This window comes from Bactrocera dorsalis, chromosome 4, assembly GCF_023373825.1.
Source record: "Bactrocera dorsalis isolate Fly_Bdor chromosome 4, ASM2337382v1, whole genome shotgun sequence".
Taxonomy (NCBI): domain Eukaryota; kingdom Metazoa; phylum Arthropoda; class Insecta; order Diptera; family Tephritidae; genus Bactrocera; species Bactrocera dorsalis.
The window spans coordinates 26,229,391-26,250,175 of record NC_064306.1 but is presented as its reverse complement, the minus strand read 5'-3'; the positions used below and the strand labels follow the sequence as shown (position 1 = coordinate 26,250,175).

Sequence of the window (20,785 nt, the reverse complement as noted above, 5' to 3'; positions counted from 1 at the left end):
AAAAATACTCGAAAAAAATTTAACACGATCAATTATATAAAATAATCGTTTTTTTTAAGTAAAATCTTAATTTTTATTTTTTTGAAATTTCGCCATTTTTGTTTTTTGTTTTTTTTTTTCTCAAAAAAAACTTCAATTAATTTGACAACTATCCCTGCTAATCTCGGAGTGGGCCGATTTTTTTTTATATTTTTTTTATTTAAAAAATGAAAAAAATTTTTAAATAAATAAAAAAAAATATTAAAAAAACTCGGCCGACTCCGGGATTAGCAGGGATAGTTGCCAAATTAATTGAAGCTTTTTTTGGGGTGAAAAAAAATAAATAAAAAAAATGGCGAACTTCCAAAAAAAAAAAACGATTTTACTTAAAAAAGTGAAGTTCGCCATTTTTTTTTTATTTTTTTTTCACCCCAAAAAAAGCTTCAATTAATTTGGCAACTATCCCTGCTAATCCCGGAGTCGGCCGAGTTTTTTTAATATTTTTTTTTATTTATTTAAACTTAGAAACATATTTGTAATTTTTAAATTTCTCGATTTGATAAAAACAAATCAATTCCGCATAAAACGTTGCACCCTAATGCACATCGCCTTATACACAAGTGGCAATATTTAAGCCAGTTAATGTTTTGGTGACTTGTTGGAACAACCACTTTGTATGGATATCGAGTGATTTGACAAAATATATCGTGGTAAAAAACGGGATTATTCGGTTAGCATAAAATTTGGAGCAAAGTTGAAGATCGTAAAGTGAATTGTGAACGACAAACAAGCCACTTTTAACACAAAAAAAAAAATTGGTTCGCACACAAAACATAATGACCATGAAACCGAACAAAAATTGTTAATAAAATTTTCGTGCTTTTTTATGATTTTACGATGCGCGGAGATAATTAATTAACACATTTATTTTTGCACTAAAACACAAATTATGAAAATAGTACCCTAATGAAGACCACATTTGGTGCTAATAATTGGTTATGCCTAAGTGACCGTTGGAATAATTACATTCAAATATACCAGGAGCTTTCCAAAGTAGACAGTACTTAAAAAACAGAACAAATGGTTTTTTTCGACAAAATTATTTTATTTGATTCAAAATAAACTCCTGCTTCAATACAGCTTTTTGCACCGTCCGAAAGCATGTCGAACGAGTGTTTTAGCGCGTTGGCCGGTATGGCCGCCAGTATGCTGGTGCAAGCCTTCTGCTATGGGATAGGCAATGATCGCCATAAACCAGTTTCATCAATTGAAACGTTTCGGTAAAAGTTTAACCAATTTTAAAACAATATTTAATGTTGGCTCATTGTTCGAAGCTCGTTTTCGCACCGATAACACAAACATACTGACCCTTAGAACTCAATAACTTCACTTCCAATCTATGAAATGTCATGGAGTTCTCACTGGACAATCGATAAAGATAGCAGATTCCAACGCACCAGTGAACATATAGATGGCGCCACCAGGGGGCGCTAGATTCAAAAAGTCCTGTGTACTTTGGAACGCAGCTTGTAAATCTTCAATGACTTATACATAGTTTCGGTAATGCATGGTAATCACATTATCCAGAAACATTCAATTTTAGTAGTTAATTTTATTTTTGTTTGGTGGTAAACTACATGAAAAAGCTCTCAGGGTGTTGAGAGAAAATATAAGGTCCAGTAAAAGTAAATCCATTAATCCAATAGATCGCTTTTGAAATCTGTATCTCGGGTCATATAAGTGCGATTGGGTTACGCTATATGGCATTAGAGAGATAAGAGTCTTACTAAGAAATCTTGAAGACAGTTCTCTGATGGTTTCACTTAGTCCATTATTGTCAGAACGCTCGTCAAAAAGGAACACTCGCAAAGGGAAAGCACACCATATTTTATTTATTTATTTTTTTTGAAGAAGCGAAACCGCAAACTAAGCTGCTGAAAATATAAATAGTATTTATGGTGCTTATTACGCGAAATTTTGGTTTAATACATTCTATTTCGGTAATTTTGAAGTCAAAGATGCACCAAACTCTGGAGGGCTAATTATCGAAAATATCGTTTAAATAATGGAAGTTATGAAGTCCAATCATCGATATGATAATCTATTTTGTTTCGATTTCCCATAAGCTTTACATTGGAAAAAAAACGTTCGGAATTATTTAAATAAGCATGGATATAACCGAAACGAAGCTCTGTATGTGGGTGTCATAAAAATTAACGCAATTAAACTCTATGGACCGAGTTTCTATCTGCGAGTGGCTACTGAATGGAAGCCAAATCACTTCATTTCTAAAGATGACGGGTGCTACTGATGAAAAGTGAGTCTTTTACGACAAAGTCAAAGAAACTTGGTCGTGATCGAATCGGAATGAGCTGGCGGAAATGGTTGCCAAACCAGGATTGACAGTCTGGTAGGTTTTGCTATGTGTTTGTGTTTTGTGTGGCAGAGAGTCGTCTATTATAAAGGTGTCTAAAGAAAATAATCACCCAAATCAACCAATAGGAGACTAATTATCTTCCAAAAGGCAACGCCAGGATACGTACATCGATAGTGATTCTCTAGAAGCACCAGGAGCTTGGTTGACCTTGTACGAGTATTCATCTACCGCATAATCCGGACCTGGCACCAAGTGATTATTACCTGTTTCTGTCTATTGCGAATAATTTTGATGTTGAAAAAGGTGCCTCAAGAAATTTTTTTGCTAATAAGACGAGGGTTTCTATGACAGTGGCATTATCAAGCCCCTTCCAAATAGCAAGACGTTGTTGAATTAATCGGTAAATATATGACTTCAATGGGACTATTATAACTATATAACCATGAATTTAATGTAAAAATAATGGATCTATTTTTACTATACTATATTATTATTATCATTTATTGCGTGAAGTATCTAAGTTTAGGTTAGGTTAGATGGCTGATCTAGTGATATCACACGTGGACTTCAATATGTAGTTCTTTCAAGAAGCCATAGAAAAGAAGAACTCTTGTGTTCGAACTTATAAATTAGCAAAACGCTTAGTAGCTAAAACAAATTTGCACAGGCGACAGTCAAGAAGGAAGTGTTGAGTTGTTTATCCCTCATCTTCTTCCATATAGCTTCAGCAGATGACGTCTGGTTTTGACGTCTTAAAGCATGTACGCCAAAAGGCAATGGCTAGCCTGTAAAAAAAGACCCACAACTAGGGAAAGCTAGCCTTACTGAGGGCGTGTGGTATACGAGTATAAGCACACCAGATAAAAAGAGTCTTAGTTCCACTAAATGTTTTTATTGGTTTGCTAAACTCGCGATACGTCGCTTAAGCGAATTTAGCCAAAGAAAAGGAAAATTGAACCTTATATTGTTCATCAATAAACGTTGGTTATGAAATAAAATTCTTAATACTTTTGAAATTTTGAAAAGTTCATCAAAAAACAGCTTTTTCTTAAAGAAACACGTAGATAGAACACAAAAGTTTCAAAAATATTAAGACTTTGCCAGCCAATTGAAACTATTGGAGAATGAAATAAGTCAGAATTGATTCTTCCATTTCCCTAAAGTCAATTTATTTATTTGGAATACTTGAAACACACACGAAAACATGCGTTAACAAAAACTGTTCCCACATTGATAGGGTCTATCGAATGGGAACGTTTGAATTTGAAATGCTAGATCTACAGTAACATTGCCCAAAACTATTTGGGGGTATTTTAAGCCGATACAACTGCAAAAAAAATGATATTATGCATGCAGATTCCTTATTTTCAAACAAATTTTCGGGTTCTATAGGTTGGGTTAGTCTGGTTGGCTAATGAACCATGCATAGACCGGTTTTAGTCCTAAGCGATACCAAATGGTGTGCCGTTATGTAGTTCATGAGAAGTAGACATATTTCAGGATGCCAGCGCTTGGCCCTTATTTCAATAGATTCTGCGGCCCAACTAGCGATACCCATTACAATGTCTAAATGCTTGAACCGTTTCCTTGCTAACACGGAGCAAGTGCAGTGCGGAACTAAAGCTTTAATTTTAAATCTTAACTCAAAACATTTTTTAAAAGATCTCCAATGAAATGCTGTTTTTAACTACGCCAATTTTCGGATTGTAGATTTCGGTTAGAATTTATTTAGACGCTTAGTTCTTAGGGAAGCGTTTTGCTAACTGGTCGAAGAAAAAACTGTACGCTGTGGTTACTTTTTATTCCCTCGAAGTAAAACAATGCTGAGTCAAAACTATCTGAAAAGTGTTTTTGGTAAAAACCATAATAATTCTAACTTTATATAGAGTTAACCGGTCGCTCTTAGAAAATATGAGATATAGATTACTAATGGACCTTCTTACTAGACCTAATACAGGTATATGCGAAAGAACTTCCCCAACCAGGAATTTATTGTCCATGTTCATACCTACATATGTACAAGTATGTATATACAAATATCATACATATAGCTTTACTATAATAATATGCCTCTTACGTAATTCAAATAAATGACAAATTCGTCAGTGATTTTAATTTTTTTTTTTATTTTTCAAATATTTGTTAAAAAGGTGTGGCTGCCACAGCGGCGCATAACGCGAATACTTTAAAGCCAACAACGCTCGGCACCGGCAACGTTTGTTGTAAGCAATTTACAATTAAAAAACAGTCAATAAGTACAATAAAAGAAAGGGTAAAAGCACTACGCAACGCACTTGAATACGAAAATAAAACAAAAGACAAGAAATTAAAAAAAGTTGTTGTACACTTTTATTGACAATGCTTTTAACAAGTACGAGTACATTGCCTTTGTGTTGTTGTGCCAAACGTGCGCACTTCAGCCGCAGCAGAGTGGAAGTCGGTGACGACTGTCGCGTTGGTAACTTTGCTGTTCCACCATAGTTTTGGTGGCGTTTTGACGCAGTTGGAAAGGCAAAGAATCATCTTGATTACACGGTGCGAGCAATACAAATGAAATTTATCGCTCCCAATTATTATGCAAGAGTTAAGCTTGGCAATTCGTGGAATAAGCAACTTTAAGCACACCGTACACGTACGTTCAGCCAGCCATTGGCCGCCGCCACAACGAAGATATGAAGGAAATAATAACAATTAAGAAATAAAAAATTTAAAATAAAATAGAAAAAACCACAAAAAAAAATCAAAGACTTTTAAGTCAAGTGTACACTGAAAGAAGTACATAAGTCATGTACAAGCTTACAACTTAAGCTGCGTAATGGTAATTGAGTAGGTGGAGTAATTGGAATTTATGACTCTATCATACATATGTTATACATGTTGTTGTCAGATTATTGTTTAAAGCTTTTTTTCATTTTTCAAAGCGCTTTTATGTAGTTTTATATTATTTTATTTCTAAGGCTATTATTTTATAATTATTTCTCAAAACTTTAATTTGTATAGTTTGTGTGTTTTAATACTTGATTTAACTATTTATATTTAAATTTTTTCATTCTAATAAATTTATTTAATTTTTGTGCTTGTAATTTTATTATTTCCTTTACATTATGTATTTTTATACTCTTGCAAAAAATAACCATTTTGTCGTACCATTGTTTGTTTTTATCATCTGAAACTAAATAACACTCGTGGCCACGCAAACCTTACCACTGTACATTCCTAAATTTTTTTCGCACTTTTTCGTTCGTTCGGGATTTTTTTCAATTTTGTTTTTTTTTTCATGTTTTTAGTAAGCATAAGTAAACTAAATTATATTATATAATTAGAATAATAGTTTTTAATTTATTACGTTGAATGAATGATGCACATATTAGCTTTTCTGTGCTTATACACAAGCGGCCAATTTTTTGTTTTTAAAGTGACACACCGACTAAACCTCGTGTTTCAATAAAAAAAATAAAGTTAATTATTAATTTCAATTATAGTATAAATGAAATTAAATTCAAAAAATAAAAAATATACTTTTTGTCATCGCTATCAACGTTTTTATCTTTGAACTATATCTATATATTTTATCTATAGCTGAATGTGTTTTGTTTCTAATTTTTTATATTTTTAATTAATAACATGTCATTAACTTATTTCTAAATAAAAAATAAAGTGTAGTCAAATATGCACAATAATTGAAAATTTTGAGTGGTAAGGTAACGAGTGTATAAATGCGAAATAAGCGTGTTTTTTCTTTCACCCATTTTCACACCGTCGGAAGGTGTTTTTATAACATTTTCTTGAAGTAAATTTAGTTGTTATAACTTTAGTAATTCAGGAGATATGTACATTAAACCTCTAGGAGGGCGGGCAGACAGTCGCACGGAATTCAACTCGTCTCACCATCCTGATCATTTTTACATATGTACATATATACATACATAACCTAACATCTAGTATAAGTGATTAGTATAACCGTCAGATGAACAAAGCAATTACACTCTGTAGCACATGTTGCAAGAGTATAAAAATGAATCAAATCTGGTAAATACTTCGGCTACCCTATATACGCCGGATATAATAATTCTCGCCTCCCTAGCTAACTTTAAACCGTCTTCGTTGATCAATATATGTATGTGATATTTCAATATTTTTATAAGCATAATGTGGTTTTCGAATTTAATCAGTATAGACTGTGATCTAAACCCCTTATCCTTAATGCAAGAGCTTCCGTTTCACTGAAAATATCTCGGATATAAAGTAAAATACCAGCACCTGGAAGTATTTTCTCGACTACGATACCTTCGATAATGTTAAATGTTCGGTTATATCCGAAATTAGCTTTCTTCACTTGTTTTTTTTATGTTTTAATTTCAAAAAAAAACGACGAACAACAAAGCGGTGGAGGTTGATGGGTTGCGACCGAGCTATTCAAATACGGCGGCAAAGAGCTGATAAGAAGCATGCATTAGCTTCTTTGTAACGGGTGATTTTTTTGAGGTTAGGATTTTCATGCATTAGTATTTGACAGATCACGTGGGATTTCAGACATGGTGTCAAAGAGAAAGATGCTCAGTATGCTTTGACATTTCATCATGAATAGACTTACTAACGAGCAACGCTTGCAAATCATTGAATTTTATTACCAAAATCAGTGTTCGGTTCGAAATGTGTTTCGCGCTTTAATTTTGTTCAGCGATGAGGCTCATTTCTGGTTGAATGGCTACGTAAATAAGCAAAATTGCCGCATTTGGGGTGAAGAGCAACCAGAAGCCGTTCAATAACTGCCCATGCATCCCGAAAAATGCACTGTTTGGTGTGGTTTGTACGCTGGTGGAATCATTGGACCGTATTTTTTCAAAGATGCTGTTGGACGCAACGTTACGGTGAATGGCGATCGCTATCGTTCGATGCTAACAAACTTTTTGTTGCCAAAAATGGAAGAACTGAACTTGGTTGACATGTGGTTTCAACAAGATGGCGCTACATGCCACACAGCTCGCGATTCTATGGCCATTTTGAGGGAAAACTTCGGACAACAATTCATCTCAAGAAATGGACCCGTAAGTTGGCCACCAAGATCATGCGATTTAACGCCTTTAGACTATTTTTTGTGGGGCTACGTCAAGTCTAAAGTCTACAGAAATAAGCCAGCAACTATTCCAGCTTTGGAAGACAACATTTCCGAAGAAATTCGGGCTATTCCGGCCGAAATGCTCGAAAAAGTTGCCCAAAATTGGACTTTCCGAATGGATCACCTAAGACGCAGCCGCGGTCAACATTTAAATGAAATTATCTTCAAAAAGTAAATGTCATGAACCAATCTAACGTTTCAAATAAAGAACCGATGAGCGTTTTATGCGTTTTTTTTTTTTAAAAAGTTATCAAGCTCTTAAAAAATCACCCTTTAGAATATGGTCGGACGAAAGCATGTTCAACGATTGGAATTCAAGTGTGCTATGCCCAATCCATAAAAAAGGAGACCCCACAATAGGCGCCAACTACGGTGGGATAAGCCTTATCAACGCCTCATATAATGTTCTATCTAGCGTATTGTGTGAAAGATTAAAGCAAACCGTCAAGAAACTTATTGGACCTTATTATTGTGGCTTAAGATCTGAAATATCAACAACTGGCCATATATTCACCATCCGCCCTATCGCTGGAGAAAATAATTCGAGCTACAGAACTGAATAGAAAAAGGTACAATCTTCTACAGTAGTGTACAACAGCTGTCGTACGCCGATATAGTAAAAGTAAGGTCCTCTCTCGACGAACAAAGACCAAATTCTACAAGACACTCATCATCCCCGTCCTGCTTCATGACATAGGCATGGACGATGACAGCATCTGATGAGTTGTCGTTACGATTTTTCGAGCAAAGGTTCTAAAGATTTATAGTACTTTGCGCATTGGCAACGGCGAATACTACGGCAGTCGATTGAACGATGAGCTGTGCGAGATTTACGATGACATTGGCATATGTAGTTCAGCGAATTAAAAGATAGCGGCTGCGCCGACTAGGTCATGTCGTCTATATGGATGAAAATACTCCTGCTCTGAGAGTATTCGACGCAGTACCAGCCGGTCAGAGGAAGAGAAAGACCTCCACTTCGTTGGAAAGGCCAGGAGGAGAAGGAGCTGGCTACACTTGGAATCTCTAATTAGCGCCAAACAGCGAAAAGGATGAACGACTGGCGCGCTTTTGTTAACTTGGCTATAACCGCGTAAGCGATTTACTCTTTTTGCCGCGTCATTTATTATTTTATCCTATTAATTAGTTTTCCTTGTGTTGTTTTTATGGCTTTTAACAGGTTTATTGCATTTCATATTAGCAATTTTAAATTTATTTATTATGTTTACGTTTAATTTAATTTAATCTTAATGAAATTTACTTAACTTATTTATTTATGTTTGTACTTTCGCAGTAACAAAAAACTATCTTTCTGATTTAATTTTAGTTTAATTTAATGTGGTATTTATTGGTAAATATTTTGCTTCGTGGTACTTCACTTTTGTTTATGTAATTTTGTAATTTATATTTTTAATTTGATATTTATTTATGTAGAGTGCCAGCACTTTTTGTTGTTTTATTGTTTTTTTTTCAGATTAAGTCATTTGGTTTTGGATGTTTGGCGGCCAGGGACCTCATTTTTTCGGCATTCAACTTCAGGAAGTTGTGCAATAAATGTTCAAGCGTGTCGTCACATAGAAATTTATTCACACTTGATGAGCAATTATTTAAAACACAGCAATATTTTCGTATCTATTTTGGAGTTTTTAAAGTTTTTTAAGGTTTTGATAGATTTTTGTACGAAGCGCCATCAATATGCCGCGCTCGCTGCTCAATTATGACGAGACGAGAGTTGAAAGTTTAATGAAAATGCATTAAATGAACAAACGTTTAGTTTTTTGTAGTTTATTGCCATTTGAATTGTGTGCTTTGTTTTCATTTAACCACAAGTACATGCTTAATACCCAAGTGCAACAACAATTAACGGAAATTATTTCAGAGAAATGGACAAAAAATGCCAGCGCTTAATGCACATTTTCTGATTAATTTAAATGGCATTTATGCTACACCATCGAATTTAACGGGAAACAATGAAATTAATGCAAAACATGGCAGCGACATAGCGGCAGACAGACGACCAGCCGGCCAAATGGGTGGATGCGCGCCCAAACAGGTAACCGACGATGCCGTGCTGCCAATCAATTATCGACAAACCATATGTCTATCGCAATCAAATCCAACTGAAAGCCTACAACTCACTTACTTACATACACACACACACACACTCATACAGCAACATTAAAGTATAATTAGTCACGTTCATATGTGTGTGTGTGTGTGTGTGCGTGTGAGCATGGTGCTACTAAAAAATGCAAATGTTTATACACTCGCGCTTATTAGCATAATCACATTATGCACACACGCATTTAGCTGATATTATGCATGCGCAAACATACATACATGCATGCATACATATATACAAACAACAATATGTAATTGAAACTAAATGTAGGTGCGTGTGTGTTTGGCGTGTAAAAACCGCTTGTTTGTTTCGTCAGCCCCTTCACAGGCGACCGGCCCAACCGGTGTTGCCTAAAGGTGAACAACATTTTCTCCGCGGTGTCAGTCGTGGTCTTGGTTGTTGCTGTTGTTTTTATTGTTGGTGCCACCTTTTGGCCACCATACTCGTTTGAACTCAAAATTGCCGCCACTGTTGCATTTTTGCCGCACCGCGTGCAAATGTATGTCTAGTATATGTCCTAGAGTGTGTGCGTGTGTAAAGCCGATTTTTGAAAAATTATCTACTGTCAAGTTTGTCATTAAAATCACGTTGACAATTCATCAAATAGTGGTTGGCAATTATCCAATACTCGGCCAATTAAGTTTTCAGTTTTATCACTCAAGAATGCAGTTGTGATAAATGATGAATGCGTTAATATTGGGAAATTTAATTCGAAAGATGTTAAACATACATACTATATACAGATAGAAATATAACGAGGTGTCTGCATCTCATACACACGAGGCCCCTGAACCGACTTTGCTCATATACGTACATATATTGTAGCTGTCGAGAAACTTGCGAGTAAAGGGTGTGACTTTGAAGTTTTGTACTGACTCGTTATAAAAATATGTTTCAACTCTAAAAGGGTTTTAAAAAATCCTATGTAAGTTAAATTGTGGACAAAAGTTTAGTGTCTCATTTACGAAATTTGTTTTTACAACATTAGTTAGCCCGATGTTCGAATACGCATTGGTAATTTGGACGCAATTTAACAAATTAACTTATTCTTCTTCTTTATTGAGATAGACAGCGCGCCAGTCGTTCTTCCTTTTCGCAATTTGGAGATTCCAAGTATAGCCAACTCCTTCTCCACTCGGTCGTTCCAACGGAGTGGACGTTTTTCTCTTCCTCTGCTTCTGCGTCGAATACTCTCAGAGCTGGCGTGTTTTTATTTATTCGAACGACGTGGCTTGCCAGCGTATCTCTTAATTCGCTGAACTACAGATATGCCAATGACGTCGTATATCTCGAACAGCTCATCGTTCCATCGAATGCGATATTCGATGTGGTCAACGCGCAAAGGACTATAATCTTTCGCAGAACCTTTCTCTCGAAAACTCGCAACGTCGACTCTTCAGTTGTTGTCACCGTCCAAGTCTCTGCACCATATAGCAGGACGGGAATAATGAGGGTCTTATAGAGTTTGGCCTTTGTCTCAATTATCTCCTCAGTTCGAATTATCACCTGTTGGCAAGACTTATTTTGCATGGGATTTCGAGGCTGACATTGTTGTTGATGTTAAGACGAAACTATCTTAATTTATATTTACGTTATTATCATTACATTCATCCAACTATTAGTGAAGACTTCCATCGAACCTCTGCCCTTGTGCACGCTATAAGGAAATAATTGGCAAAACTTTGGTTGCAGAGCCCTCTTGATGTTAATATTTTTCTTCTAAAATTCAACTTAACGCGTCTTCTTGAATAGAACCACTTTTGTCCGGGCCTCCAAAAAGTCTGAAGATTAGAAACTGGAAGCATTATTAAAGAACGGTACGCAGAATCTTTGGGAATCACGCAAGCTGTCATTTCAAACCGTTTAAAACCAAGAGATTGTGATCTATTACGACAACCCTAAACGCAAAAAAGTCAAAGTAATGACCAAGCCGAATCTACCTCATGACAAGCTAATGCTCTGTATTTGTGGAGATCTGAAGACCGTGCATCGTATTATGAGCATCGAAGACTTTGTGAAATCTGATTTGCTGCCAAAAAAGCGCTTGCAATGATTTAATAAAATCGTGACCAACGACCTGCGACCTGAAACCAAACAACAACTGATTTTATAAATCAAGACCGTCAAAAACTTTCAGTTCAGCTTCAGTTGATATAATAAATGATGATCAATAATAATCGAAAATATCAATTTAATTAGTTTTTTCTTTCATAATCCAAATATCCGTTGTGCATTGCTTTCTCAATATTTATTGAATTTTTTTCTATTTTCACCGGTCAAAACTTAGTTGCGAGGTCAGCGGTCAGTCCTCAAATTTTGAATTTTGAGCCGTAATCGCTGTGAGAAAAGTTTCCAATGATTTACATATGTTCCAAAAAATATATATGTGGAAATGATCCGTCTTTCTGTCTATCTGCATATACTCGAACGATGTCGAAAACAACGATACAATCTCCAAAAAATTATTTAAATCAAACTACTATAGCTTATAACTATCATACAAACTTTTCGATCAAAATCCAATTGTTGTATGGAAATTTTTTTTATCGTCGCGAAATTTTGCGTGAATTATTATAATATATATGTATATTTATATAAAATGGTACACTATAATCTTCGATGAAAATCTCCTGGTTCTGAAGTATAAAGCTTCAATAATTGTTATTATTTAATATGTATACAACGTATGTATTCCAATTTTCGAATTGCTCAGATTGCGCTGATAATTATTTGATGTTTCATAATATAAATTGCCAATTATGCATAGAACCGGTATACCCACATAAACTCAAGTTCTTGTACGCCTACTTAGTCTAGATATACATATGCATGTCTACAGTGTAGCGCTCTTTTAAGTATCATACAAAACGAGTATGAATTTTTATGAGCGATTATTTGAAATGAATTCGTCACGTTGCGTATAATTTCAAAATTAGCCGTGAATTCGTGCAGTGACAGTAAACGCTGCCATTTACGTAATGAAAGTCAATACTCTTCTTAGTGCTTCGCATAAAATTTGCGTATGTATGTATGTGTGTTTTATTAGAGTAATTGCTCTATTATAGAGCTCATGGTCCAATGCCAAGGTTAAATATTCATATACTATATATGTATATGTATAGTATATTTTGTATGTGTGTATTTGAAAATGAAAGCAGCATGCACACGTATCGGGGATTAGTAGCAACGCAATAAAATAATATCATTCACTAAAATTGATGCATGCACCTTAAATCATGGCGGTTAATACCAGCCAAGCTTCCATGCGTATGCACATAAACTTACATATACAACACATTTGTCGTTTTGGTATTTATGAAGTATTTTCATATGTTGGCGTTGGTAAATACTTATGTTCATCACTTTAACATATAGAATGAGTTTACAGTGAATACTGTTAATAATTGCCTATTGAAGTTCATTTCATTTTCGAAAATCGAATTTTACTGAACTATTTTCCTGCTGTAGGCCAAGTAAGACTTTTTATTTAAAATTCGCGCGAAAACCTATTATATTATATAAATATTATAAATATTTTTTTTTTTTTCAAGGTTGATATGACTGTCACTGTCAAATGTCACATCAAAATAATCTTCAGTGTTTAATATGCGATTGATCTTCTTAAGTACATAAAGTGTATTCGGCGATTTTTACGATGAGTGAAATGATTTAACAAAGATGTTCCATGAAATTTTGCATCTGAAATCAAATTTCTGGTGCCGAAACGTTTAGAATCTTGGAAAAGGCCTTAGGTAATAACTATTTGTCGTGAGCAAGTGATTTTAAATGCTTTGACTGGTACACTGGTACTGAACGGCCATCAACATCAACTGATGATCAGCACGTCATAAAAATATAGGAATTGGTGCTTGAGAAAGGACGATGAACAGTCAAAAATCTTACTGGCATCATTGGAATATCGGAAAAATCAGTGAAAACCATTTCGAAAGTTCATTTGGACCTAAGAAAATAAGTCTAAACAAATCGAAAAATAGTGTCGCGTCAACCTTTGTGAAACAACTACAAGGCTGTCATGAAACGTATTATTATTGGCGATGATTCTTGGATCTATCCTTATGAACGGGAAACAGATGATCAATCGGCCGAATATCGTACAAAGATGAGCCGAAGCGGGAAAAATCATGTCAAAGCAAGTAAAAAATCACGTTATGTTAACAGTTTTCTTCGATTATCGAGGTGTCCGAACTCCTTCCGACCGGCCAAACTGTCAACAGGGATTACTATTTGAGTGTTATGCGTCGTTTGCGGAAGTTATTCATAAAAAAAGGGCGGTATTATGGGCCGATAACCCGTATTTTTTGCACCACGATAACGTGCATCGTCGCTTATTGCCTTGATTCTTCGTGAGGTTTTCGCCGAATTTTCAACCAATATCGTGCCGCAACCACGATATTCGCCTGATTTAACTCCACGTGACTTCAAACAAACTCAAACGACCGCTCCGGGGAAACCGTTCTGAGTCAATTGGAGTCAGTAAACGTGAATCGCTACGTGAATTTATGGCTATTCCGAAAATTGTCTTTAACAACTGTTTTGAAGATTGGACAAAACGTTGGTTTGTAGTACCCAGAAGGAAACGTCAGAGACACTATAAAATATATGATCGAGATAATGAGTTAAGTCGATTTAGCCATTTCTGTCTATCTGCCCGTATACATATGCATAAGTATAGTAGCTCAGTTTCCGAGATATCAATTCAGATGTTTGTACCCGTCTTTTTCTTCAGAAGAGCTGCTCATTTGTCGGAATCATCCATATCAGATCACTATAGCATAAAGCTGCCATAGAAACTGAACGATCACAATCAAGTTCTTGTAAAGACCCTTTTGTATTGTGAAGGATATTTAGTTTCAATTCAACTGAAGCTAACGTTGTTTTTCTTGTTTTTGATTAAATTTAAATTTTCATTTGTAGTTTAAAGTACATGACTTCAACTAAGCATGTGATAAAACTACATGCTTTACTAGTAACTTATTGAATTTAATAAAACATTGACAGATACAAGCTGAAATCTAAAATATTTATTTGCTCTGGAACTGTCCCCAAGGAAATTCGTGCCATATTTTGGCGCAAATAATTTCAGCGGAGCGTCTTAAACCATTAACGACACGCTTACGCAAGTTAAAAATGGCCTATACACCTGTATGTGTGTCATGTGTAAAGAGTTTTTAATTTTTATTTCAACCTTGGAACTCACAACACACGCACACACACGCCAATAAAATCAATACGTACAGATCGAAGGAAAATCACACCAAAGAAGCAACTGCAAAGGTTTATCGTCATGCTAAAAATATTAGCAATAAAAGAGAACTGAATCGAAAACAGCTTCGTCAAGATCAAATTCTGCGTCAAGCGAACGCTCAAACGCAAATGAATAACTATGGCACGGCTTTTATTGGCCAATAATGAGCTTATCACACAGCAAATCTAGTTTTTGAATAATTTAAAGGCGTAAAAAGTTTTTAATTTCGTAATTTATTTCGTCAGCAAGAGCAACAGCAACAGCAACAGCCACAACAGCGGAGTGGTTGGCGCGTTGGTGTGTTAGTGATGTGATTTTGATGGCGCTGATGATGCTGATGTAGAACAGGTCTGGTGACAAAAAATACGAAAAACAATTGCAGCGTTGCATTTGCATATGGCTTTGTCAACTTTTATGTGCTTCTGTTGGCATGCGTTTGTTTGTGTATGTATGCGTGTGTGTCGCCTCAATGCAAGCGTTGCAAAAATTGAGCTCACAATATTTCTTGTTAAGCCCATAATAAATCGCATCGAAGACGAGGCAATGAAGCCATGAAGATGTTTAAGTTGTTTTGCATATAATTTATATGCATACATTCAAACAAATGCATACTACATATGTATATAAAATGAGTACATATGTACATACATATGTGCGAAAATTATTATTAATACTCGCTTTGATTGCCATAAATTATTCTTAAAGTGTGCTGTGTAGTGGCTTACAACGGAAATAGCAATAATTGCCATATCAATAAGATATTTTTATTGAATTAATTGAATAAAAGTGAAATTCTTTAAAAGTAATTAATTTACAAAAATGATTGTGCAACGGCTACTAAAGGCTCCGGTATTGACATCTTACAGTGGAAATATATTTCAAATAATATAATTTATTAGTAATTAATTAATATAATTTGTTTAATTAAAAATTATTTATTTTACTTTGATTATAAACTAACTTTTGATGCTTTTAGTTACTTGTTATATCGGTTTTTGCTTTTCCTTGCAATAATTGCTACTTGATTTATACTCTGTTTGGTTTACCATTTCATTGTGAAGAGACTCATTCCAGAACAATGTTTACAAATCGTTCAAAATTATTACCCAAAATAATGGTTCGATTAGAGTTTTGCATTGCGGTCGTCATAAACGCCCAGCAGAGTCGGTAAGTCGAATGGATCGCTTTTGTGACACGTTTACTCTTGTGGATAATGCGCTTCCTCAAAGCATCAGAATATCGAAGAAGACCCAAATGAATTCATCCGCCAGCGGACGTAAGGATTGGAACGGAGTCCATCCACTTTTTGGATTCTGCGGAAGAATTTTGATTTGTGAGCTAACAAAATGGACGTTCGATGAATGGACCCTCACAAAAAAATTAGGTTAAATTTTTATGATAGTCCCCAAGCCAAAGTTGCAACGCCATGACATCCTCCAAAAGTCACTGTGTGTTTGGTGTATTCTATGGGCAGAGGGAATTATAATTTTTCAAAAATGAAGTTGACCACAGTGTTATAGTCAATGGGAAACGCTACAGATCCATGATTAATGACTTTTTTAAACAAAACGAAAATTTAGGGAAACTTTTGGTGAGCGTATTGCCTCGCATCGTTGGCCTATAAGATCATGTCATTTAACACCCTTGTGAGGTTATATAAAGTCTACGTAAATAAGCTCGAGACAAATGACGCCTTGGAAATAAATATTTGGCACGTTATTGTCAAATACAACAGCCTCAATAGCTGCAAATGGGGGCGAAAATTGCAACTTTCGGCTGGAATTTATTCAAATCGGCAGGGGTGGTAACTTGCCTGAAATCATTTTTAAAACATAATGGAAAATCCTTATAAAGGGTGGGCCATCTAACGTTTTAAATTTGAATTATCTATACTTCGACATTGGAAACGTCAAATACCATTCAGAAAGTGAGAGATATTCAGTAAAAAGTCTAAAATTTATAAAATGGCTCGCTATTCACTATTCTACAGTTCGCAGATTGGGCAGAAGATCGTTTGACCGAAAATAGTCAATTTTACCGAAAAATCATCTTTTCGGACGAGGCTCATTTCCACCGCGATGGTTACGTTAACAAGCAGAATTGTCGCATTTAGGGCACAGAAAACTCGCACGTAATCGTCGAGAAGCCAATGCACCCAGCACGAATCACTGTATGGTGCGGATTTTGGTCTGGTGGAATCATCGGTCCATTTTTCTTCAAAAATGAAGAAGGAACTGTAACCATCAATGGTGAACGATATCGTGAACCGAACCAAATTTTTCTTCAAGCAAATTGAAGAGGAAGACTTGGACAACATTTGCTTCCAGCAGGACGGCGCTACGTCCCATACAGCAAACGCTACACTCAATCTTTTACGCCCTATCTTCGAAATTTAAAATTGTATATGGCCCACCCATATTTATGATAAAGCTTAGGTCTTGGTCAGCGTAATGGGTGATTGACTGTACTACCTGTACAGATCAAGCTGTCATGATATTTTTGTTCAGTATTTCTTGGCATTTCGGAGGACTTACGCCAGAAAAACTTTTACAAATCGTTCAACTTTATTACCACGTTCTGTAAAGAATACATTTCGCGCGCCTAGCAGTTAAGAGAATATATAGCAGTCGTTGCTGAAATTATACACAAAGACCGTGGAGAGTCGTTTCGGCGCCATTCGCAGCAACATGGACTGTCGTATGGAACGTTTTGCGCACTTTATTTCGAGATCTTAAATTGAAAGCATACAAAATACACTTTTTGCAAGATCTGAAGCCGCTCGACATTCCCAAAGACATCGCTTTGCCCTATAAGCTCTTGAAAAATTTCAAAAAGATCTGATGTTTTCGAGCCAAATTTTGTTCACCGATGAGGTCCATTTTTAGCTCAATGCGTATGTAAACAAGCCTAATTTTTGCATTTGCGTAGAAGGGCAATCTGAAGTGGTTCCAGAGCTATCATTTCATATAGAAAAAAAACAAGGGATTGGTGAGGTTTTCCCATATTTCTTCAAAAATGATACCGGTGAGAACATAACCGACAATGGCGACCGTTGTCGGGCCATGATAACCGACTATTTGATGCCTGAAATTGAAGTTCGTGATCTCGCCGACGTTTGGATTGAGAAAACACTTCGGTGAGCAGATAATTTGAAGTTTGGGCCGGTGGACTGTCCATCAAAATCGTGTGATATTATGCTGTTCGACTTTTTCCTATAAGGATATGTAAAGTCCTAAGTCTATGCAGACAATCCTACTATGATTCAGGCCTTGGAGCAAAACATCTCGTCCATCATTCGCCATTTATTAGTCAAAATGCTCAAACGAGTCATCGAATATTGTACTCAAAGGAAAGGATAACGTTCAAAAAATAAACGCCAAAGAGTGTTCTTTCGAATGATAAATTTGAAAAGTCAGTGTTTCTTCTTTAAAAACGTAGAAAACCTCGAAATTGACCACATTTTACTTTTAAAAATATTATATTATAAATTTTAATTCATTTTTGAAGCAGTTTAAGTTACTTCCTTATAAAGTGTAGTGTAAATGATTCGGTCACTATCAAATTTTTTCTAAATGTTTTATAAATGCAAAGTTCTTCACACAAATACTTCCGATTTGATGAAAAAACGAATTTTGACAGGTCAAGAGTGACCAAAATTTTGAGCTAAATTCAGCTTTTTTTTAAAGCCACCTTTTTGACTATTTTTAATATTTTCCTTATCTTCAAGTAAACAATTTTTTTTGTTTTTGTTTTGTTTGCGACTTAATCGAAAAATATTTAATTTTTCTTCACAAATTTTGAGTATTCTTAAAATAATTATAAATAGTATATATTATATATAGTTATAGTATAAATGTAAAAAATAAAATGAGTTAATCTTTGTGCTTTTGATTTCTTATCGTTAGACATTCAAATTTTAAAAATATTTTAAATGTCACTATATAAAGATAATAATTTTAATCAAAAGAAATAATATTTTTTATAAAAAAAAAATTAATAAATAAAAAAAATGTGTAATGATTTTTAAATATTTTTTAAGTTTTATAATTTTAAAACTGCATATTTTTAAATTTTTTTACTTTAATTATTCATTTTTTCATTTTATTACAATACAATTTTATTTTATTATTTTAATTGGTTAATTTTAATTTAATAATAAACTAATTATTATTATTATATAACTCAATTATTAAGCTGTTATATAAAAAAAAACATAACAACAATAATGAAGATTTTTTTTTATTTTTTTTTTTATCTAAATTCAGATTTATTACAACCAACTTTCAAAAACTTTTTTAAAAACTTACTTAAAAGCTTCTTTCATAAGTAATTTTGTTTTTTTAAATATAATTTGTTACATAATTCTTGCATGATTTGGTTTATAAAAAAACTATTTTAAAAACTTTAGTTTTTAATTATTATTTTATTTCCATTTATTATTTTTTGAATTATTTTATTTTAATTTTTTTATTACTATTTTATTTTCATTTATTACAGTAATGTAGAACATTAATAATTTTTCAAATTTTTGAATATTGCTTGCTTAAAAAAATACTGAAACTTAAGTTGTTATCGTTATTTATGTAAAAAAATTTTTAATTTATAATTAATTACAAAAAAAATTTAAATATTTATTATTTTTTAAATTTTATTTTTATTATTGTTGTTATACTTTTCATTGTACTTCTATATTATATATTTTTATTTTATTATTATAATTAATTTTATATTTCACATTTATATTCTTTATGTAATTATTTTTGTATGTTTTTTACTTTCTCAATTTGTAAAGTTCATGCGCACATGTTTACACATTTTTGGCAACGGAGAGCACACAGTTATTTTGGCACTGTCACTTTCGTGTTTCTACTTTATTATTGTTTTGGTTTTTTCGAAAATTGATGTCAATTTCCTTAAGATTCTTCGCGAAACTTTTTACACGCCGGCAATGACAGTGCGACCTTTTGCCAGTTAATTTTTTGTTTTTTTTTTCTTCTTAATTTTCTCGGTATTTTCTTTGGCACAGCGATTTGTTGTTCTTTATTTACGACTATCACTTTTTAACAATGGTGAGCGTTCGATTCGTGCGAGGTTTCTCAGTTTTTCTCTTCAATTTTTTTTATATATTTATTTTTTTGTTGTTTACGAAATTTCACTATTTCAACGAAGCCAGCAAGAAGCAATTGATTCCATTCAGTTCGACGCGTTTACTGCACTCTTTTGTGTCGCCCCCTCTTCACCCCGCCTCGTCCATTTCGCCAACTAATAGGCGGTCTAGTCGATCATTGCCAAGTCCATAAGCAAAAATAATCGAAAAGAAAAGCAACAACTAAACACACAACCACTTTCATTCCAAAAACAAAATACAACAACAAAATTACTACAATAAAGCGGCGTATTTACGGTATCGGTGCCGTCTATTTCACTGTGAAAACTGACAACGTCTTTGAGCGCCAATCTAACTATAACTACAAGCTGCTCCGACTATTTACGAGTGTTTCTTGGCAGGCACGCAGGCTATATTGGCGCGCTAAGCGTGGAGTGGAGTTTGTCATCGACCGCGAAAGCGCCAACACTGATCCGTCCAATTATGGCTGCCAACGTCTTATTGACTGTCTACATATGTTCGCGTGTGTATAGTATGTGTGCTGGTATTAATATAGTATGTATGTGCAAGTGTGCGTATGTTGCCACCAATCAAGCAAATGCTGAAAATAATAGCCGAGTTCGAGGCAGCAGCGGGCACGTAGGCAGCAGTGCGCGCGCAGCAATCACTCAGACAGGCACCCAGACAGACGGACAGCCAGCGAAACAGTTGGTATGATGGTGTTCGATCGTTTGCTGTCCCAACCACCGAACGCCTTGCCGCGCTCATTTCACCGCACACGCCGTGCCACCAGCGAATGTCAGCGGCAGTGGTGG

The 20,785-nt window shown here is 34.6% G+C and overlaps 1 protein-coding gene across 1 annotated transcript in view; it reads right to left on the bottom strand.

Annotated features, from left to right (window-relative positions):
- LOC105223247 (mucin-19) overlaps nt 1–20,349 on the bottom strand; it is a 70,818-nt gene extending 50,469 nt beyond the window's left edge. Inside the window, exon 1 of the mRNA XM_029549081.2 lies at nt 20,267–20,349. The gene's annotated coding sequence lies outside the window, so the exon portion shown is untranslated. The remainder of the gene's footprint in view (nt 1–20,266) is intronic.
- Between the last annotated feature and the right edge of the window lie 436 nt (nt 20,350–20,785).